Source organism: Nyctereutes procyonoides, unplaced genomic scaffold, assembly GCF_905146905.1.
Source record: "Nyctereutes procyonoides isolate TBG_1078 unplaced genomic scaffold, NYPRO_anot_genome, whole genome shotgun sequence".
NCBI classification, from domain to species: Eukaryota; Metazoa; Chordata; class Mammalia; order Carnivora; family Canidae; genus Nyctereutes; species Nyctereutes procyonoides.
Window position 1 is genome coordinate 6835995 of NW_026575020.1, and position 23659 is coordinate 6859653.

At 44.7% G+C, this 23659-nt stretch overlaps 1 pseudogene; it reads right to left on the reverse strand.

Moving 5' to 3' along the window:
- The window catches only part of LOC129512357 (60S ribosomal protein L23a-like), a 37384-nt pseudogene that overhangs the window by 12899 nt on the left and 826 nt on the right, over positions 1–23659 (reverse strand).

The window sequence follows — 23659 nt, forward strand, 5'->3', positions numbered from 1 at the left end:
ATCCTGAAGATGCGGGATCAAGTCCCACATCGGGCTCCCTGCATGGAACCTGCTTGTGTCTCTGCCTCTCTGCCTCTCTGCCTGCCTCTCTCTCTCTGCCTCTGAGTAAGTTAAAAAAAAAAGGGGGGTGGGGTCTCTTGGGAAAAAAAATAATAAAAAAGAAAATAAAATCCGTTGGTCTGTACTGTACTTCGAATAGATCTTTTATCCATGCCTGATTTTGGAACATTCTGCGTTGGTCATTTGGAAAATATTTGTTTCACTGAGTTATGTTGCTCTTCCAAATGTTGACTCATTTCATGACTCAATGCCACAATATCATACTTGTTAATACCAACCCCAAGCTCATCAGAACGGTCTTTAGATTTTGGGAAGCTGTCAAGCTCTCAGTGGTAGATACAAATTTTCCAAAAGTCCAATATTTGTTTTAAACCTTGAATTTCAAAACTGGCAATGAACACTGCCAGTTGTTTTCCTTGGAAGGGAAAACTCCTTTTGTTTTCCAACAAAATGTCTGCTAATCCCGAAATGTGAATTACCATAGACTTTTTTGGGGGGAGAGTCAATCACTCTTTCAAGGAAAAAGGGTGTTTCCCCCCAAAAAAGAGGGTGAGCTTAGCTCACAATTCAAACAAGTGCTTTTCCTCAGGACAACTACCATCCTTTGGAATGCAGAAGTATTTTATCACTGCTTTTTATTTCGTGCCCTCAAGGATTAAGTTTTAATAAAACTAAGAATTTTTATTGCGTCGTCAAGGCCATTTTTCCTGTTTATTTATTTATGTTTTAATTCCAGTATAATTATTTTTCTAAAGATTTTATTTCTTTATTCATGAGAGACAGAGAGAGAAAGAGAGAGAGAGAGGCAGAGACACAGGCAGAGAGAGAAGCAGGCTCCATGCAGGGTGTGGGTGGGACTCGATCCCGGGACCCCAGGATCACGCCCCAGGCCAAAGGCAGGCACTAAACCGTTGAGCCACCCCAGGATCCCCAATTCCAGTATAATTAATGTAAGGTATTCTATTAGTTTGGGGTGTACAATATAGTGACTCAACAATTCAAGACATAATTTAGTGCTCATCATGGTGAGTGTGCTCTCCATCTCCTTCACCTATTTCATCCATCAAGGACATTATTTTTTTAAAAAAATATTTATTTATTTATTCATGAGAGACACAGAGAGAGAGGCAGAGACACAGGGAGAGGGAGAAGCAGAATCCACACAAGGAGCCCGATATGAGACTCCATCCCAAGACCTGGGGATCACAACCCAAGTGGAAGACAGATGCTCAACCACTGAGCCACATAGACATCTGCATCAGGACATTCTTCAGTGGACCTGACCTTTGTCTTGTTCTACTGTCAGAATTTCCTGATGTTTTTGTCTTGTCTTTACTGCTAAGAGTGCAATGCTTACTAGAACAATTTGGTGCCATGGTCACTTTACACATCATTGTTCTTGCACCATCATTGTAAATGATGTCAGCATCAATGCAGTGAAAAAGACAAATTATGACTTAGTGTTTGACTTCATAGGACCCCTGGAAGAGTGTAGAGACCCCCAGGAGTCTCTGGACCAGACCTTGAGAACCACTGCTCAAGTTTGTTCATTTGTTCAAATATTTTCATGGAGCACATGGGAGGTGCTAGGTCTTATTCCAGGCCCTAGAGACACAAAGGGAAACAAGACAAGGCCTTGCATCCTCATGGGGAGACAGACAAGAAACACATACATACATAAGTAAACAAGAAATGTTCACATGGTGGCATTATTAAAATGAAAGAACAGGTGCACCTGGGTGGCTCAGGTGGTTAAGTGTCTGCCCTTGGCTCAGGTCATGATCCCAGGTCCTGAGATTGAGCCCCACATCAGGCTCTCTGCTCAGTGGGGAGTCTGCTTCTTCTCCCTCTGCTTCTGCTTGTGCTCCTGTGTGCTCTCTCTCTCTCTTTCAAATAAACAAATGAAATCTAAAAAAAAAAAATGTGAAAGAACATTACAGGGGAAGGGAAAACACTAGATAGGTCAGGGAAGACCTCTCTGGGATGACATTTGAGTGGAGACCTAACTGAAACTGAGAAGAAGACAGTTTGATGGCATTCTTGTTAAAAGGCAGTGCTCAAGAGGGCAAAGGATGCAGAGCATCTCCCTTCAGAGTCTGCAAGTCCCATTTTATTAAGAAGGCATCAAGGTATTGGCTTGGCATCACTCTGATGCCATCTTTCCATCAAACTAATCTCTTTATTCTGTCTGAATTTCAGCTTTCATTTTATTTTTTGGAGAGGTAGGGAGGGGCAGAGAGAAGGAGAGAGAAAATCTTAAGCAGGTTCCACAACCAACACAGAGCCCAACCCTGAGATCATGACCTGAGCCCAAACCAAGAGTCGGGGTCATTTAACTGCATGAGCCACCCAGGCACCCCTGGAAAGTTCTTAATACATTGTAAATGTGAGTGTTGCCTACTCAGTCAGGCTTGGCTGCCATCCTCTGCAGACCCCTGGGCTGCAGGGCTTCCTACCCTGAGTGCTCAGTCTCTTATTCCCTCTCCTTGTTACAGCACTGTTAGCTGAGTCAGATCTCTTCCATTTCAGGCAGGGGTTCTTGATTTGGAGAGACCTACTGTCAATCCTTACTTTTTTTTTTTCAATCCTTACTTTTGAAAACATCTTATTACTTTCTTTTTTTTACAAAAATATTTTATTTATTTATTCATGAGAGACACAGAGAGAGGCAGAGACATAGGCAGAGGGAGAAGCAGGCTCCCTGCAGGGAGCCTGAGGCAGGACTTGATCCCAGGACCCCAGGATCATGACCTGAATCAAAGGCAGATGCTCAATTTCTGAGCCACCCACATGCCCATCTTGTAACTTTCTTAAAGATAATCCTGACTGGGCAGCCCGGGGGGTGCAGCGGTTTAGCGCCGCCTGCAGCCCAGGGCGTGATCCTGGAGATCCGGGATCGAGTCCCACCCACACCCTGCATGGAGCCTGCTTCTCCCTTTGCCTGTGTCTCTGCCTCTCTCTCTCCTGCTCTGTATCTCTCATGATTAAATAAAATAAAATCTTTTAAAAAAAAAAGATAATCCTGACTAATTGAAATCTTTTTAAATCCTGCCTCCTCAATCAATATATTTTAATTTCTAACAAGCCTTTCCTTGTTTTATCCAAGTCATGAAGTTAAATGCCAAGCCCTGCACAGGATGCTATTTCCAACTTCACATTATTATGTGGGCTGTAAGTCATCTCTCCAGCTTGTTCTCTGGCTTAGTTAAATGTTTGGCTGCAATACAGACAAGGTTTCTTGTAGATTGCTCCCCCAAGGGTTTCTCTTTTTTATAAGAAATGCATATGATTATATGAAGACAGGCTGTTTACTTCCTTCTCAGAGTGTTTAACTCACTTCATTTTGCAGAGAGCAACTGGAAGTGCAGAGCCACGCAGGAATTAAAAGCTGAGAATACTGGCTTTTAACTCTTTCTTCTTTTTTTTTTTTTTTAGCAGTTCTGGCCACGGAAAATGGAAAGCAAAGAGGGAGGGCATGGGATGAAGTGGGGAGAAGCCTGATTCCAACATCTGGGCTAGCAGCCTGAAAAGGCCTTAGTAGGCATGCTCTAGAGGATTAACCCTCTAGACCCAGATGCAGGCAGGCGCACAGGGCATGCCAGGAGTGGGAACAGAAGCGGCAACATTTAGTGGCAGTTGCCACAGAGGGTCTCCTCAGCCAGAAAGCAACTGGCATTTGGTCCAGAGTTGGTTAAAATGCCCCACATGAGGCTGGGGCTCAGCCCGAGGGGCATCTCCTCCACCCAGCCCCCGGTGGCTGGCACTGTAGGAGGGAAGAGGCGGGTAACAAGGAGGGGAACCCTACTGCAAGGGGAGGCCAGGGAAATGCTCCGAAGGGGGTCCTGCGGCAGGGAAAGTCTCAGCTCTGGCCCCTTCTCATCAATAGCTGAGTGGGTGGGGAGGGCGGTGATGCATCGTTGCCTTAGGTGGCCCAGGAGGGCGCTAAGGTCATGAGATGCGGCCCCTTCTCTAGCCTTCTGTCTTGTTCCCGGAGAAGGTGTGCAGTCCCCCCGCCCCCCCCCCCCGCCCACCTCCGGCTCCGGCCCCTCTGCCCCTCAAGCGGCCGGCAGGGGTCAGTGTTTGGCTGCAGGTGAGTAGATCGCATCCAGATGCTGAATCTGGTTCCTCTGCCCGGGTCCCGTTACTCACCAGCCTGGGCTTGTTCACTGGCCTTTATCTGGGTTCTTGCCTACCTGGCCCACACGTCTCTCCTGATTCCTCCAGACTGTCCCTCCCCAGTAGCAGTGCCCGCACCCCTCCTTTAGCATAGCCCACTCCGCGCATGAATAAATACTTCTTGACCTCTTGCCTGACAGTGGTGCCAAAATGTGGGCGTGGCTTGGAATCAGATTTGGGTTCAAGTTCTTGCTCTGCCAATTTACTGGCTGTGTAGCTTTGAGTAAATCCCTTTACCTCTCTGTGTCAAGTTTCTCATCTTCAAAAATGAGCTAATGACAAGAATAGCTATTACGCAGTGTGCCAAGGGTTTATATATGCCATATGCTCTGCATATTATCTCAGAGCTCAAGATGAGGAAACTGGCCACCAGAGAGGAGAGATCTGTAGCTGCAGAAAATAGCAGATTCAGCTTTTGAGCTGGGTCTGACTTTCCCCCACTGTGTTACCCTGCCTGGCAGAGCTATAGTGAGACTTCAAATGTGAAGATTTTATGATTTTTCTCTTCTAACAGTTTGGCCTGGATCCTAGTGGGTGTTCTCTCCTACTAAAAGGCATTTTTTTTAATTTTAAAAGGGAACTTCCCATTTTAAAAGGAAAAGGCATTTTGCTGCTAAAAATGTTCCCAGTTAGCAAAAGTAGCCTACTAGAATACAGCTTCCTGAAGGGTATGGACCTCAGCTGTTTGGCTCACTGTCTGAGTCTGTTGCTCAACATACTTCCAGATATACTGTAAATACACAATAAATATGAAGGAATACATAAATTCATACTCCTCCTACCTTCATTCCAAGACAGATCCTAACATGGAGCCATTTTTTCATATCAACCATTCAATTATGAGGCAAGTGACACTAATTACTAACTCTAATAGCCATTGTCTAATTTAATTAAGGGGGATTATTGGATCTCCTGAAACTCCTGCCATCCTCCCATTAGCTAAGTCATGGGGGTTCAATAACAGTCTTTTTATTAGTATGTTCACAAGATAAATTAAATAAACCAGCTTAATGACTCATCTTTGTGACTTATGACATTGAGAATAGGTGTGAGGAAATGATAAATGTGTAACACTGAAGACTTGAGGAAAATGCTGTGGGTGTATGGCTCCAAATGTCTCACAAGCTTTCCCCTGCAGCCTTGGGACCTCGGCAACCCTCAGACGCCCCTCCATCTCCATCTTCTCTCTGCTTAAATGATGTATTTGCCCTTGTCCAAAGCATTTTTTAGAAACTGGTTTCTCTTTGTGCTGATCAGGTCCAGAACCCTAAACAGACCAAATCCACTGTGACTATTGACCAATAGGATGGCAACCACAGAAGGCAGAGGAGAGGCAGCCTTTAGTTCAAGACCAGCCATAGGACCCCAGAGGGAAATTGAAAAATAAAACAGGTTGTCTATACTGACTCTCTCCCTTAAAGCCCAGTTTGGAAGAGCAACAGCACAAAGTGATAGAAATCCATGGGATAAAAAGAAAAAAGAAAAAGAAAGAAAGAAAGAAAGAAAGAAAGAAAGAAAGAAAGAAAGAAAGAAAGAAAGAAATCCATGGGACTTTTTGGACAGTGGTGTAAAGAACAGAACAAAGACAGATATGAGCCAACTTCTTAGCCGCTCAGCTCCACCTTCCTCAACACTAAACGGGGTCGTGTGATACTGTGATATATATAACAGGAAATATATTTGGTCTTCATCCCCATTTCTGGCACACAGCTCCTAAAACCCTTGGAATTTCCTGTGATGAAAGGGTGGGAGGTAAATAGATGCCTGTTGTTATGTTAATGAGGTGACTTTCAGACCTAAGTCTGACCTAAGTGAAGGTCAACCAAGTGATTAGAGGGTGGGAAATGTTGGTCTTACCCTGACCCCCCAACCTTAGGGAGGGGAGGGGCTGGAGATTGATTTCAATCACCAATGGCCAGTGATTTCATCAGTCATGCCTATGTAATAAGGCCTCCATAAAACTCCAAAAGGAATAAGTTTAGAGAACTTTCAGGTTTGTGAACTTGTGGAGATTCAGGAAAGTGGTGCACTCTGGTGAGTATGACAGCTCCACACCCATTCCCTTTACCCTGTACCTTGTCCTATGCATCTCTTCCATCTGGCCATTCCTGAGTTCTATCCTTTTCTAGTAAATCAGTGATCTAGTAAGTAAAGTGTTTCTCTGAGTTCTGCGAGCCAGTCTAGCAAATTAATCGAAGCAAATTAATCGAACCCAAGGAGGGGGTTGTAAGAACCTCTGATTTTTTTAAAAGATTTTATTTATTTATTCATGAGAGACAGAGAGAGAGAGGCAGAGACACAGGCAGAGGGAGAAGCAGGTTTCACGCAGGGAGCCCAATGTAGGACTCAATCCCAGGACTCCAGGATCACGCCCTGGGCTGAAGGCAGGCATTAAACCAATGAGCCACCCAGGGATCCCCAGAACTTCTGATTTATAGCAGTTGATCAGAAGCACAGGCGACAACCTGGGCTTTCAGTGGGTATCTAAATTGGGGGTGAGGGGCAGTTTTTTAGGACTAAACCCTTAACCGGTGGGATCTGATGCTATCTCTGGGTGGACAGTGTCAGAACCGAGTTGGTTGCTATGACCTCCAGCTGGTGTTCTGAGAATCGCATGGTGGTGTTGGGAGAGTTCTCCCCACAAACACTTCAGCTGGGTCCAGGGACCCAAAGTAGGAAGTACTTTCCCCTGGTTTTCTTCCTACTTCTCTGTACAGCCCTTTTATTTATTTTTTAAAGATTTTATTTATTTATTCATGAGAGACACACAGAGAGAGGCAGAGACACAGGCAGAGGGAGAAGCAGGTTTCATGCAGGGAGCCCGATGTGGGAACTCTATCCTGGAACTCCAGGGTCACATCCTGAGCCAAAGGCAGACATAACCCCTGAGCCACCCAGGCATCCCTGTACAACCCTTTTATTTCAGCTGGAAAGTCTTTTTAACTTTTGGTAAATTCCATCCTCAGACTTCTGTTTTTCTTCTCCTACACTCTCTTGTTGAGAAGTGTTGTTAGAAAGTCTTATCCAGGAAGAAAGAAAGAAAGAAAGAAAGAAAGAAAGAAAGAAAGAAAGAAAGAAAGAAAGAAAGAAAGAAAGAAGAAAGAAAGAGCTGGTCTCCCCCCCACCCCCACCCCCCATAAAAAAAAGAAGAGAAGAGAAGAGAAGAGAAGAGAAGAGAAGAGAAGAGAAGAGAAGAGAAGAGAAGAGAAGAGAAAAGAAGAGCTCATTTATAGGAGATGCCTGTCTGACTCAGACAGTAGAGTAATCTTGGGGTTGTGAGCTTGAGCTCCACTTTGGGTGTAGCAATTACTTTAAAAAAAAAAAGAAGAGAAATAAAGTCTCATCCATTCATGTATCCAATTCCTACCTAATTGGGGTGATTCTCAGATTTATTACCAGTTCTGTCTCAAGTGTTCCCCCCTTCCAAAAAAAAACCCTCAAAAACAAAAAGAACTTTGGGGTCAGGTGTCCACCCTTGACCAGTCAACTGTAGCTAGGGGCATGATGTCTTTATGAACATAGCAGCTTCCATTGGAATCACAGAAATGGGGTCAGGGAAGGAGTATTTAGCAGAGCAAGTCTGGGCTGGAGGTGGAAACCTGGGTGGACCACTACTGAGAGCTATCAGTTGAGGACCTTTCTACTTGAATATGCACTCACAGGCCTTTTGTAGTCTTCCCCCCAAACCTGAATCTCCTCCTATTCTCCTCACTTCAGTGAATGGGGCCACCATGCACCAACTCATCCCAGCTAGAGAGGTGTTCTACAACCTGAGAATCATCCTGCAGTCCTCCTTCTCTCTTAACCAAGCCCAGTACATCTAATCACTCACCAAATCCCTCCAATTCTACTATTTAAATACTTCCCCTCTCCCCTCCTACTACCACTTTCAGAGTTCAGACCATCCTCATAAATCATCTGGAATATTGCAATAGCTTCTTAGCTGGTCTCTCTTCTACTAGTCTTGCTTCCTCTAATCCATTCTCCTCACTGGTGGCTTTTGTTTTCCTGAATGAAACACATTTATTCCAGATGGGTTAAGAGAGATACAGAGAGAGAGAGAGAAAGAGAGAGGCAAAGACCCAGGCAGAGGGAGAAGCAGGCTCCATGCAGGGAGCCTGACGTGGGACTCAGTCCCGGGTCTCCAGGATCACGCCCTGGGCTGTAGGCTACGCTAAAACGCTGAGCCACCAGGGCTGCCCCTTTTTTTCTTTCTTGTCTCCTCTTTTTCTTTCTTGTCTCTTTTCTTTCTCTCTTCCCACTTTTGCTTTATTCTCTCTGTCCTCCATCTCTTTCCCTCCCTTTTTATATGATCTCCAAAACATAGTCTCTTCGCAGAGCTGCTTCTCTGAAAGACAAGACATTGGTCCAGGGGAGCAGTTCTTTGTGTGAATTCTAATTTGTATTGCTAGTGATCAGTTAAATTCTTTCTGCAGAAGACTTCTGTATTCTTTCTAGTTTTTCCTTGAAAAAAAAATGTGTGTATATTTATATATGTATATGTATATATATAATATATATGTGCCTTAAATAAAGAGCTTCCACTAATCTGATTAAAAAGAAAAGTTCCCCTTTCTATCCTTTCTCTCTCCCCCCTCCCTCCCACCCCTAGCCTTCCATATATCAAGTGGAGTTTTATCACCTTCTGCAGGGGCAGCCCTGCCACCTGTCACAGAGTTGATGGGCTGGTGACAGTATATGGATGTTGTCACCTCACAAGGTTCAGGGGCAGCATCAGGAATAGTCCCCGGTGGCTAAAACACTTCAGCAACCTCTTTTACTTTTAAGAGAAATACATTTACACAGTTTAAAAAAACATATAAAAATGTAGGTGAAAAAAATGTAGGTGAAAAAATCTCTCCCCAACTATGCTCCATCTCTCCCATTCTCACTGTAACTCTGTCCCCTCAAAGAAAACCACTCTGATTTTCTTTTATATGCCCCTCCAAATTGTCCTTATGTGGATGAAAACTTCAGTGATGATATATTCTTATTTTCGTCCCTTTTTATTTTATTTTTTTAAAGATTTTATTTATTTATTCATGAGAGACACACACACAGAGAGAGAGAGAGAGAGAGAGAGAGGCAGACACACAGGCAGAGGGAGAAGCAGGCTCCATGCAGGGAGCCTGACATGATACTCCATCCCAGGTCTCCAGGATCATGCCCCCGGCTGAAGGCGGCGCTAAACCACTGAGCCACCTGGGCTGCCCCCTCGTCCCTTTGTAGACAAAAGATAGTCTCATAATCCTATTCAATTCTCTCTCTTTTTTTAACTTAACAATCAACAAGTGGGTTTTTTTTTTTACAAGTGGGGTTTTTTTTTATTGTTTGTCCCTGTTTTATTTATCTATTTTTAAAGATTGATTTTATTTATTTATTTATTTATTTATTTATTTATTTATTTATGAGAGAGAGAGAGAGAGAGAGAGAGAACACAAGTAGGGGGAGCAGGAGAGGGAGAAGCAATTTCCCTGCTGAGCAAATAGTCCCATGTGGGGCTTGATCCCAGGACCCTGAGATCATGACCTGAGCCAAAGGCAGCCGCTTAACTGATTGAGCCACCCAAGCTCTCCAACAAGTGTCTATTGAGTAGTTACCATGTGCCAGACCCTGTGCATTGCACAGTGTGTGACATACAGGTGAATTAGACCCAATCCTCCTGTTCAAGGAACATACAATCTAGTGACCGAGCCTAGCCTCATCCACAGATAACCACACTGTGTTTCAAAAACTGTATTTTTAATAACCCCACCATATATTTTTTTAAGTAGGCCCAACATGAGACTTGAACTCACGAACCCAAGTTCAAGACCTGGGCTGAAATCGAGAGTTGGATGCTTAACCAACTGAGCCACCCAAGTGCCCCTAAAGAACCACACCATATTTTAAAGCATTCAGTAAAGTCAGGGCAAGGAGAGCACAGGCAAGGAAGACTAAATACAATGTGGTGGCTCAGAAAGGAGGGGACTCCGAGCTGAACTTTGGAAAATGGATAGGATCCTGAGCACACAGAGCTGGGCAGGTGGGCCTTCCATGTGGTCAAAGCTCCAGAGGTGGGAAAGTTCTGATGAAGAGAAAAGAGTGAAAAGTAGAGGCTTAAGGGTTGGGAAAGCAGTGGAGTCAACAACCTGGATTCAAGTCCTGGCTCTCCCTCCTGTTAGCTGGTAGGTTCTTCAACTGTAAAATGGGGGTGGGGGGTGGGGGATTGTTATCTCCCAGCATGGTGAGAAAGACAAAATGAGACAATATTTGTGAACACCCTGTAAATAATTAAGGACTAGACAGTGTGAATTGCTAAAGCTGCAAATGCAAATAGGAATTTGATCTTAGTGCTCAGTTCGGCAGCACATATACTAACTTTAGGTTGTCCTAAACAATGCAGATTTTAGGCTTTATTCTGAAGGCCTTCAAGAAGGAAATACTAAAGACTTTGGGATAAAGAAATGACTTATAGGGGACACATGGGTGGCTCAGCGGTTTGGCACCTGCCTTCGGCCTGGGGCGTGATCCTGGAGACCCGGGATCGAGTTCCGCGTCAGGCTCACTGCATGGAGGCTGCTTCTCTCTCTCTGCCTCTCTCTCTGTATCTCTCATGAATAAATAAATAAAACTTTTAAAAAAATGAAATGACTTATAGGACTCAGACAAAAAGGAGAAAGGGGTGGTAGGGCAGGCATTTCATTAAGTGCCAAAAGATTGTATTAGAATCTTATCTCTCAGTTAACAATGAAAGGCAACCCTGTATCAAATAAACTTTTTATTTTATTTTATTTTATTTATTTTTCAAAGATTTTATTTATTTACTCATGAGAGACACATAGAGAGAGGGAGAGACATAGGCAAAGGGAGAAGCAGGCTCCTCGCAGGGAGCCCATGCGGGACTCAATCCCAGGACCCCAGGATCACGACCTGAGCCAAAGGCAGATAGATGCTCAACCCCTGAGCCACCCAGGTGTCCCCATCAAGTCCCAGTTACCTGCAAGAGAATTTTCTGCCCTGTGATTCTCTTGGCTAACATGATAATCAACACTCTTGACATCATGACTTTACCCTTTCAACCTAACTCCCCTGTGGTCTTTAGCACTTGCAGTGGTTGACTCCTTCCCACTGCAGGAAGCTAGAAGCCTGAGAAAAATGTGACCATTGTTGATCTTGACATTCAAGGGAGAGGAAAGCTTCTCTTAAGTTAGGCTCTGGTTTTGTTTTCTGTGTCATGTTGTTCCAGAGAGACAGCAGGTACAACCGAGAGGTTGTGGAAATCACCTTCTTCACTCAGCCCTCATAGCATAGCTTGGGAACTTGACTTCAGGGCCACAAGTCCTGACTCTGGACATTGAATAAATACTGGTTGGATGAATGAGTAAACAAGGAGTGAATAAATCAGTGTATTTCAGAGAAGCCCTTGCACAGTTACATATCTCACAAGACTGAAACTACATTTGAAAGGAAAACTGTCAATCAGGTTTATAATAAAAATGTCTTTATTTTTATTTATCTTATTTATTCATGAGAGAAACAGAGAGAAAAAGAGAGAGAGGAAGAGGGAGAAGCAGGCTCCATGCAGGAAGCCTGATGTGGGACTCAATCCCAGGTCTCCAGGATCACACCCTGGGCTGAAGGTGGCGCTAAACTGCTGAGCCACCCAGGCTGCCCTATAGATGTTTTTAAAATGAAAAGGCTCCTGCATGGAGCCTGCTTCTCCCTCTCTGCCTATGTCTGCCTCTCTCTGTGTGTCTCTCATGAATAAATAAATAAATAAATAAATAAATAAATAAATAAATAAATCTTAAAAACAACAACAACAACAAAAGCCTGGGACTTGATGGTGTGTCATTCCCTGGTTCAGTTCTCCCTTTGGAGGTTCAAGACGGAGGAGTGGGGGAGCGGAGAGAAATGCCTCATCCCCACTTGCCTCTCTCCCCAGATTCTCCTCAGCTTTGCAGCTTCCTCCTCTTAAGAGAGTAGAGGATATGGATTGAGGTGTGGTTGAAGCTTCAGGGTTGGTGTGGTTGAAGCTTCATTTTGCCCAAGAGCTGTGCCCAAAATGAATCTGGGGCATGGAAACAGTCAGAGTACAAAAAGGATATGGGGCACGTAAGATGCTTCCAAGGAAACCTTCTTGGGGAAAAATAAAATGCTTTTATTGGGAAAGGGTTTGCATTAGTCATCGAAATCATTTCTGAAATGAAACAAGAATCAGTGTCCAGTTACTCTGGGTTGAAGGAGGTGCTCCCAGGAGGAAACCCCTGATTGCTGTGCATGTGAATGGAACAATCCTTTGTTTCAGAGCCAGGGCTCACTGTCCCAGAGAGCAGTCTTAGGAAGGGAGGCTGTTGATTCTCAGGTCCAAGCCCAGTTCTGCCTGTAAGGCTAAGTCCTCCCCATTTGGGGCCATGCTGGGAGGGAGGCAACCCTGTTTTTAACAGCCACATGTCTCTGCCTCTCTCTGTGTCTCTCATGAATAAACAAATAAAATCTTTTTTCTTTTTTAAAAAAGATCTTATTTATTGATTTTAGACAGGGAGTAGGGAGGGGAGGGGCAGAGGAGGAACGAACGAGAATCTCAAGCTGACAGAATCTCAAGCTGACGCCATACCCAGCAGAGAGCCTGAGGTGGGGCTTGATCCCACAACCGTGAGATCATGATTTTTTTTTAAAGATTTTATGTATTTATTCATGAAAGACACACACACAGAGAGAGAGGCAGAGACATAGGCAGAGAGGGAAGCAGGCTCCATGCAGGGAGCCCGATGTGGGACTCAATCCAGGACTCCAGGATCATACCCTGGGCCAAAGGGAGGCACTCAACCGCTGAGCCACCCAGGCATCCCCGGAGATCATGATCTGAGCAGAAACCAAGAGTCGGATGCTTAACCGACTGAGCCACCCAGGCCCGCATCCAACTATTTTAATAAAGGGGAGAGGAGATTGAGGAAAATACTCTTGAGTCTTCAGCTAGAGTGTCGGGCACGTAGCATGTAACCCCAAACTTGCTAGAGCAGTTTTTTATTATAAGTAATATAAACAAAAAAAGGTAATATAAACCATAAAAGTACATGAAATCAGTCTCATGTATTGTGAAATATCTGATATTCCATGGCAACTATATTTGTTAAAATAGAAACCAAGACTCAGAAAATTATGACTATTTTGCGATGATGCAGCTGAAAATGACCCTTCAACCTCACTTCTTAGGGAGATCCTCACCACTATAATGTCTAAGAAATTGGGTTCCCCAATCCCCATATCCCCACTCCAAGCACTTCAGATGAAATATCTACTGACAGGCTAGACTGTTAGGTAGTAGTGCTTGGTTCAGTCATGTGGCTAATTCTTGTCCTGACCATTTTGATCATTTCCTTAGATCTCCCTACATGACGCAGAAAGTTCATTGATAATTTGGATAATTCAGCTAGAGTGGGAGTAGAGAAACTTTGTGGAGGCATAAAAACTGGCTTAACCCTGAGAGATCTTCATGAAATTTCTCCAGGTCCCTTCATTCAAACTTTTGTGATCCACCCTCAAAGTGGCCCAGGCGAGAAAGACAAAAGCTAATGAGTCAGAGGCTCCTTTTGCTTCCAAAAACAACGAACAAGGTGCTACCCCCAGGTATTACCCTCTCTGTAAAATGGGCTGATTCTTTCCTTCTCCCTGTGCCTTACACAAGATAGAAGATGAGATGGTACACAGATACTTGAAAGATTAAAAAGCACCACACAAATATAAGAGGGCTTTCTCCCATGCACAGCTGGGACTTGAATCCAACCCATCTGCTCGAAGTTCACTGCTTAGGCCACTCCACTGCAACTGTTGTGCATGGACATAAGCTCTGTCTCAGGCCAGGCCAAGGCCAGGTCAGATATAGCTCAATGTGGCCAGTGAGGGTCTGTGAGCTGGGTCAACCTGCTATGATGGTCAACCTGAGAAATAAAAACAGCTCCTAATGCTCCCCAGGCTCAGAGGGTAGCTGCAGAAATAGCGCTGGGTTTCCTTCCTCTTGAATATTAAAATGCTCATAATGCTCTCTCCATGTCCCAGATTATTATGTGGAGCTGGAAATTAGCATTCTGTTCCAACACACTGTGGCACCTTTGCTTTGGGAGTTGAAATGACGGTTTTTAATAAGCTGGCTCCAGGCATCTGTCACCAGTAATGGAAGTTCTGCCCAGGAAGATAGATCACTGCTTGTTAAAAGACCACAGGGCAATAAATTTCCCAAGTCATAACTCAGCTTCCAAATCAGGACTCCAGAGAATCGCTTCCATATTTTAGCACTAACCCCAGAGCCGCGGACCCTGCTGATCCTACCATTGACCTCGATCACGGTTCTTCTTTGCCTTCACTCTTTGCACTTGCATTTGGGGTTCAGTGAGATCCACACACATATAACTTGCAGATGCAGCTGTGCTTCAAGACTGGATCAGTGGAGGGAGGCTACAAGAACCAGAGCCTGAGTTTTAATGCTCTACTAGCAGCAAACTCAAATTTTTGCTATCTCAAGGACCCAGGTCATTAAGACTTCAAAATAAGTTCATTATAGAAATTCAAGCTAATGTAATCATATCCATCAATGTTGGACTTTTCTTCCTCTTAAATCTGAGCACATCGCACCAGCTGTAGGAAATTAGGACTGGTTTATAAATAATTTGATTTTTATTTTATTATTTATTTATTCATGATAGACATAGAGAGAGAGAGAGGCAGAGGGAGAAGCAAGCTCCATGCTGGGAGCCCGACGCGGGACTCGATCCCGGGACTCCAGGATCACGCCCTGGGCCAAAGGCAGGCGCCAAACTGCTGAGCCACCCAGGGATTCCCAATAATTTGATTTTTAAAGATACCACATAGCTGGGGTGCCTGAGTGGCTCAGTCCATTGGGCATCTGCCTTCAGCTCAGGTCATGACCCTGTGATCAAGCCCTGCATTGGGTTCTCCAATCTGCGGGGAGCCTGCTTCTCCCTCTCCCTCTGCCTGCTGCTTTGCCTACTTGTGCTCTCTTTGTCAAATAAATAAAATCTTTTTTTTAAAAAGACACCACATAGCTAGTGAAGTTAAACATATACCTACTCTAAATCCAGAAATTCTATAGGATGTGAGTCGATTTTTCCACCAGAAGAACTGTTCAAGAACATTCATAATAGGGACACCTGGGTGGCTCAGTGGTTGAGCGCCTGCCTTTGGCCCGGGGATCCTGGAGACCTGGGATCAAGTCCCACATCAGGCTCCCTGCATGGAGCCTGCTTCCCTCTCTGCCTATGTCTCTGCCCCTCTCTGTGTGTCTCTCATGAATAAATAAATAAATAAAATCTTTAAAAAAGAATATTCTTAATAGCTTTATTTGTAATAGTCCAAAACAGAAACAATTCCAATGTCCATCAAGAGGTGAATGGAAGGGCAGCCCTGATGGCGCAGCGGTTTAGCGCCGCCTGCAGCCCGGGGCGTGATCCTGGGGACCTTGGATCGAGTTCCACATCAGGCTCTCTGTATGATGCCTGCTTCTCCCTCTGCCTGTGTCTCTGCCTCTCTCTGTCTCTATGAATAAATAAATAAAATCTAAAAAAAAAAAAAGAGGTGAATGGAAAAAAAAAGAGGTGAATGGATAAACTAGTTGTGGTATGTCCATACAATGGAATAACATTAAGCAATTTAAAAGAATAAACTACTGGGCAGCCCAGGTGGCTCAGCGGTTTGGGGCCGCCTTCAGCCCAGGGCGTGATCCTGGAGACCTGGGGTCAAGTCCCACGTCGGGCTCCCTGTGTGGAGCCTGCTTCTCCCTCTGCCTGTGTCTCTGCCTCTCTCTGTGTGTCTTTCATGAATAAATAAATAAAATCTTTAAAAAATAATAAACTACTGATACACACAATATAGACAAATCACACAGACATTTTGATGAATGGCATAAACCAGACCCAAGAGTATACACAGTATGACTCTATTTATATGAAAGTCAAGAATAGGCAAAACTAATTCATAGCAATGGAAATCAGAATAGCAGTTATCTCTGGAATATTATACCTGCTATTGGAACTACATGGATGCAAGAATTGTTCTATATCTTGTTCTGAACAATGGTTATATGAATAAATATTCCTTGAGCCATATACTTAAAATTAATGCACTTTACTGAATTATATCATACTTTAAAAGGGGGGGATGAAGCTTTTTTATAAAACGCCCCCAGTATCTTTTCCTGAAATAGAAAGATGTCTTTTATATATTCATCAGATATTAAAAATCCAATTTCATCCCAATCCTAATGAAAGGGAGTGAAATGACAATAAAAAATTAAAAATCACTGGAGTGTCTGGCTGGCTGTTGGTGGTAGAGCATATGACTCTTGATCTTGGAGTCTTGCGTTCAAACCCCATGTTGGGCAGGGAGCCTAATTTTAAAAATTAATTAAAAATAAATGAATAGGGGATCCCTGGGTGGCTCAGTGGTTTGGCGCCTGTCTTCGGCCCAGGGCGTGATCCTGGAGTCCCGGGATCGAGTCCCACGACAGGCTCCCAACATGGAGCCTGCTTCTCCCTCCGCCTATGTCTCTGCCTCTCTCTCTCTCTATCATTAAATAAATAAATAAATAAATAAATAAATAAATAAATAAATAAATCTTTAAAAAAATAAATGAATAAATAAAAAGTAAGTGAATAAATAAAAAATAAATTTAAAAATCACAGCTGAATATTGAGCAGTTGGTTATAACTGTCTTCTGTTCAAAGCACTACAGGAAAATACTGGCACCAAATAGTTTGAAGGTTTTTCTCCTCTCCTCCGGCATTCTAGGGATTAAGCATATGTTCCAGCCTGCACACAGTGCCACACAAGATAGTGCCAATAAAACAAACTCAGACCCCAGAGAGCATTCTAGTCCCTCACAGGTCCATATTGTCATCTGAGAGGGCAGTTGTCCCCACAGCCTCCAGATCCTGCCTGCCATCTTTCTAAGTGAAAAGATAGATTACAAAATAGAGGGGCGCCTGGGTGGCTCAGCGGTTGGGCGCCTGCCTTCAGCCCAGGGCCTGATCCTGGAGACCCGGGATCGAGTCCCACATTGAGTCCCACATTGGGCTCCCCACCGGGAGCCTGCTTCTCCCTCTGCCTGTGTCTCTGCATCTCTCTGTGTGTCTCTCATGAATAAATGAAATCTTTAAAAAAACAAAAACAAAATAGATCCAAAATGATTCTTTTTCCTGAATTAAAAAAATTATGTAATATAGAAACTTCTATTTCACATGACAATATTAGCAGGGTAAGCTGTTTATGCGTTCATTTTAACCTTTTTTATAAACCTCTTCTATCCTATTTTTACTCCTCTTCTACTCACCAGGGAAATTCAAAGCCATAGAGCACAACTATAATAGAAAACCCATCTTTACTTAGCAAGGGTTAGCACTGGGGTTGTGGAGAAGGGCCTGACTCTTTTCCTCCCCCTCACCACTAGCTGTCAAATATTTACTTTTGGGCTCTGTGAACTAGCCAATGGATGTACTGGTCCAGTTTGGGCTGGCCCCCATCCCTTCTCCACTTCCTCCACCTATTTCCTGCATTGTTCTTTCTCTATGTAAACAGATATAAACTTTCCAGACTGGGAGAGCTGTTTAAAAATTTAAAAGTCCACAGATCTTAAATGTTTAGCTTAATTAATCTTTCCAGTGCATCCACACCTGTGCGACCACCACCCTGACCAAAACACGGAATATTTCAAGCACTCTGAAAGGCTTCCCTTTTGTTCCCTTCCAATCAATACTAGGAAGAGGAATTTTTTAGCTACAAAATGTGAAGCATTCTGTCCTTGAATTTTGAAGATTCAACTCTTATCTCCCTATCAGCATTCTTAGGGGCATAACAGTGTTCTCTTTCTTATGAATTATTCTTATTTTCAAAAAAAGATTCTATTTATTTATTCGTGAGAGACACACACAGAGAGAGGGGCAGAGATACAGGCAGAGGGAGAAGCAGGCTCCATGCAGGGAGCCCGATGTGGGACTCATCCGGATCATGCCCTGGGCTGAAGGCAATGCTAAACCGCTGAACCACCCAGGCTGCCTCTGAATTATTTTTAAAAGTAAACATGGAAGCTGTCTCCTTGATCCATAATTGCAGAAAATTTTTTCCACCTGCTCACACACCTCGAGGTCTGGATGCTATGCAATCCTTCAAGTTGTGCTTTTGGAGAATATTTAATGATACTGAGAATAATATTAAACTAAAAGGCAAGATACACAAAATGCTCATGCAGAAGCTCGGTTTTGAAATTATACCCATGGGCAAGGAAAAACAACTGACAGTTAGCTTTGATAAGCTTTGAGTGATAGAATATGGGATGGTTTTTATTTTTGTCTTTATATTTTTTACCTTTGAAATTCCTGGCAATGAGAATGTGTTACTTTTTTTATGGTTTTATTTATTTATTCATGAGAGACAGAGAGAGAGAGGCAGAGACAGAAGCAGGCTCCATGCAGGGAGCTCAACTCGATCCTGGGACTCCAGGATCATGCCCTGAGCCAAAGGCAGACTCTCAACCGCTGAGCCACTAGACGTCCCTACTTTTCTAATTAGGAAAAAAAAAAAGTTTTCTTTTTAAATATAAGTCAACTGAAATGATCATTAGGGCAATGGTTTTCTAAATTATGACAACTCATTTTGTTGCATATTATCCATTTTTAAAAATGACATTTTGAAGACTAATAACTTGAAAATTGCCTAGGATGTAGTCAATGTACAGTGTTTTTTAGAGTCACGAGGTGCCTAGCTTGTTCAGTAGATAAAGCCTGCGGACTCTTGACATCAGGGTCGGAGTTCAAGCCGACCTGTCGGGTGTGGAGCTTGCTTTAAAAAAATTAATTAAAAGAAGAAAGAAAAGAAAATCAGGACAGAATGCATATAACTAAGGTGGGAGAGGGAGACACAAAAATAATAATAACAGCGGTTGCAAATTGTAAAACAAGAGCACTGAAATTTCAAATGGGGGACAAAAGGTGATTGTTTATTAAAAAGTTTTTTTTAAATATGCATGTGTTAAAAAACATATTTTATTTTCTGTGATCTGGATATGTTTTTTGTACTTTGAGGGTTTTTTTTTTTTTAAGTCAGGAATGTTGGGAGTAATCATTTCAATGTGTTTTAGTCTGAAGCCTTTGGGAAACTGTAGATGTGGCCTCTTTTACTCTGAATCCGATTACATAGAAACCATTGTATCCAACACTGGAAATCCTTAATTTTCACAAATGCCAGAGCAAAATGCAAAACGACCAAGTGCCAAAGTTTTAATGCCATTTCTGGGAAGGTCATTCCTTGAGATCTTTGCATTTATTTTTCCAAACAAACGGCTCCAATTCGAAAGATGGGTCAGGTGATTTCTCCCATACAGAGCTGAGGAAAGGGGAGGGCAGGGATGTGAGAACCCAACAACAAACTAAAATTGAAAACCCCTTCTCCGCAGCTTCTACCTCCCTGCCACCCCCACACCCCCACATATACACACGCAAACTCCAATTGCTTAGGATTCTCCTGACCCGGGTGCCAACCGTGGCCCCACTTTCCCTAGAAGCAGCAGCCGGGTGGGTGAACTTGACCCAGGGGCCACGCCTCTTTCACCCGCAAAGTTAGACAAAGGAAGAAGAGCTGGCTGGGTTCTTTCCAGGGCCCAGAACATAAAACAACAAACCCCTCTGATGTGAGTCCTGCAGCACGTAAAAGCCAGATGGGGTGCTGGGTAGAACTTGGAGAGCCTCATCCTGACAACTCCCTCAGGCCTCTTTCTGGGTTTGCCCCTGAGGATCTGCCTACGCGCCCTTTATCTGGCCCCCAAAAGGAAACCAGGAGCTTTTTGTGGATTCCCGGGTTTCCAGTGCGTTCTTGGCGGTGGCTGAGCCGCCAGGGCTCCTTGCCCGGGAGGAAGCCAGCCGGGCGGGACCTGGAGTAGCGTCCCCAGCCCTGCGCGCCAGTTCCTACCACACTGCATCTTATTAAGCCTGCAAGATCCCGCAGACTGGAATCTTTGATCCTCCTTTGCTCCAGGATCTTAGAATCTTAGAGAAAGAAAGAAGAAAGAAAAGAAAGAAAGAAAGAAAGAAAGAAAGAAAGAAAGAAAGAAAGAAAGAAAGAAAGAAAGAAAGACAAAAAAGAAAGAAAAGAAAGAAAGAAAGAGAGAGAGAGAGAGAAAGAAAGAAAGAAAGACAAAAAAGAAAGAAAAGAAAGAAAGAAAGAGAGAGAGAGAGAGAGAGAAAGAAAGAAAGAAAGAAAGAAAGAAAGAAAGAAAGAAAGAAAAAAGAGGGATCCCTGGGTGGCGCAGCGGTTTGACGCCTGCCTTTGGCCCAGGGCGTGATCCTGGGCACCTGGGATCGAGTCCCACGTCAGGCTCCCGGTGCATGGAGCCTGCTTCTCCCTCTGCCTCTGTCTCTCTCTCTCTGTGTGACTATCATAAATAAATAAAATTAAAAAAAGAAAGGAAGGAAGGAAGGAAGGAGAGAGAGAAAAGGAGAAAGAAAGGAAGAGAAAGAAAGAAAGGAAGGAAGGAAAGAAGAAGAAAGAAAGAAAGAAAGAAAGAAAGAAAGAAAGAAAGAAAGAAAGAAAGAAAGAAAAGAGAAAAAGGAAAAAACCAGAAGCACTAACTGCGTCGGGATAGGCCGCCCTGCGCAGCTTCCCCCGCCGGCCTGTCCCAGGGAGGGCCGCGCGGATTCCCGGGTCTGGCATCTCCGCAGGCCAGTATTTCCTCGGCCACAGACGTGGGGGTGGGGACCCCGTTCACCAAGTTCAAGTTTCCAGAGCTAGAAGAGACTGAGGGCTCCTCGGTCCTCCACGGCCACCCGCTGGAATGACCCTGCAGAGAGAGGCGCTTTGAAAACGGAGGCGTGGGTCGGGGAAGGACCTACTCCAATGCTCTTTTTTTTTTATTTTTTTTATTATTATTTATTTATGATAGTCACAGAGAGAGAGAGAGAGAGAGAGGCAGAGACACAGGCAGAGGAAGAAGCAGGCTCCATGCACCGGGAGCCTGATGTGGGATTTGATCCCTGGTCTCCAGGATCGCGCCCTGGGCCAAAGGCAGGCGCCAAACCGCTGCGCCACCCAGGGATCCCCCCTCCAATGCTCTTTAATAATTCATCTGCTTTAGCTATTATTCGTTTGCTATTTTTTTTTAAGTAATCTCTACACCCCACGTCGGGCTCGAACTCACAACCCTGAGATCAAGAGTCCCCGGCTCCACAGACTCAGCCAGTCAAGCGTCCCTCTTTTGTCATTTATACGTTTGTTTTTCCTAGTTATTTAAAAAGGGGGGAGGAGGGGAATTTTGCTGCCTAAAAGCAAGATAAGAAAACATGACTCAGAAAAGGGTGAAAATGAAAAAGGTACATTATGTCGATCCTGACTAAAATCCTGCTCTAAAAAAAAAAAAAAAAAAAAAAAAAAAAAAACAAAACAAACAAACAAACAAAAAAACCACAATCCTGCTCTAACTTGAGGAGGGCCTCACTAACCGGGATTTTAAATGCAGACCGGGCGAGTTTTCCGCGGAAGACAAAGGACAGACGCTTGCGGTTAAAGCCTTGCAGGCTTGGCTGGGAGACTCCTCTGCGTTCCGGTTCCTTCCACAACCCTCCCCTGCCCCCTTTCTCTTCACCCGCCCCGCGTCCCGATCCAGCTCCCGGAGGGGTGAAGGAATGTTTATGGCCTGACTCAAGTTCAATGACAAAACCCTGCCTGGAGGGGGAGGGGCAGCGAACATCAACGGTCCTTCAGACAAAGGCCGAGCGCAGGTCTTGGGCGAGGCTGGAACCGGGGAGCTGAAGGTCCTCAGGAAGGGTAACGATCCCGCTCTCCGAGAGCTCTTGGTCCCCTGCCTGCCTGGGGCCTGCGGGGCGACACCATCCCTCGGTGCATGCTGCCCTGCGCGGGAGTGGGGCGGTCGCAGTGGGAATGGCGAGGAGCGCGCGATCGCGGCGCGGGCTTGGCCCAGCGTTCAGAGCCCGGTGCTCACGCCCCTGCGTTCTCGCCTGCCTGCTCCGCCCGCCGAGCCCCGGCCCCACCGATCTCTCTGCACAACCTGCGTTTCCCAGCCGCCGCCGCCTCCTCCTCGATCTTCCCTGTAGGATTTGATATTGTAAGCATCTTTCTTGATGCTGTTCCAACACGACCTTTTCTGGGAAGCTCCCCCAGATACCATGGGGAGAGGGGCGAATCTTTCTCCCTCCTTGTGAGAAAGATTTGTCCTCGTTGTAGTCATTGACCGGGCCACACGGTGTGGGAGGTCACATCTGAAGAAGCCGCAGACCCAAGATCTGGCAGCAAGAGCGAGGCAGGGCTCAGTGGGATGGGAGAGGGTCTTTCCATGGTCTCTTCTATAGCCTCCTACTCCCAGTGGAAGATTTTGCGAGCAGTAGATACTTGGTAAATGAATGGTGGATTGAACTAAATTTCCATTTGCCTTTAATCCCTCTTTTTTTCTTCACTCATGCAAATCGCCTGATGCACCCTGGAGGGGCTAGGGAGTTTAAGTGCCCCCGTGGGACACCAGGGGATGGCTCCGGATGGAAACAAGGATTTGCCAGAGTCTAGGGGAACCTTGTGAAAAGAGGCATGCGGGGGTCTTGAAGAGACTGGGCTTCCTATTCTCTCCCAGGGTATCGGCAAAGGAGCTTAGCTTTTTTTTTTTTAATAAATTTATTTTTTATTGGTGTTCAGTTTACCAACATACAGAATAACACCCAGTGCTCATCCCGTCAAGTGCCCCCCTCAGTGCATGTCACCCATTCACCCCCCCCCCGCCCTCCTCCCCTTCCACCACCCTAGCTTTAAGAACTCTTGCTTTGGGGATTACCTCTGCTTCGGCAGGCCGATTGACAGTGATCAAGGAACTTATCTTCTCTTGGTCTCAATTTCCTTATTTTATGAAATGTGCACCCAATTGTAGGTTTTGTCAGTGTGATAGGAGTTCTGAAGGGGGCATGAACAGGAGGAGTCAGCTTGGGGGGGCAGGGAAGAGGGGACCTGTTAGTCCTGAGTGTGCCTGTACATTACCCTGCCCACCCTAAGACCAACAGATTAGCAGTGTCCGTGCCTAAGGAGTTGGTGGGGACTCTGAGCCCCTGTGCACATATACCAGTGCATGTGTCCTCTCCAGTTGCTCCTCAGCTCCTGGGCACTTACTAAGCTTCTGAAAAGGATGCAGGAATGGGGAGGGGATAGTGGGGTGGGGGGAGAAGGCAGCGGTTCAGAGAGTAAGGTATACTGATTTTTTTAAGTTTTATTTCTTTAGGTAATCTCTACACCCAATGTGGGGGCTTGAACTCACCACTGCACTCAGAGATCATCAGTTCCAAAGCTCTTCAGACTGTGCCAGCCAGGCGCTCCCTGATTTATTTTTTTAAGGGCCAGAGCCTTTCTCTTAAGGGTGAGCTAATCAATCATCAGAGTTATC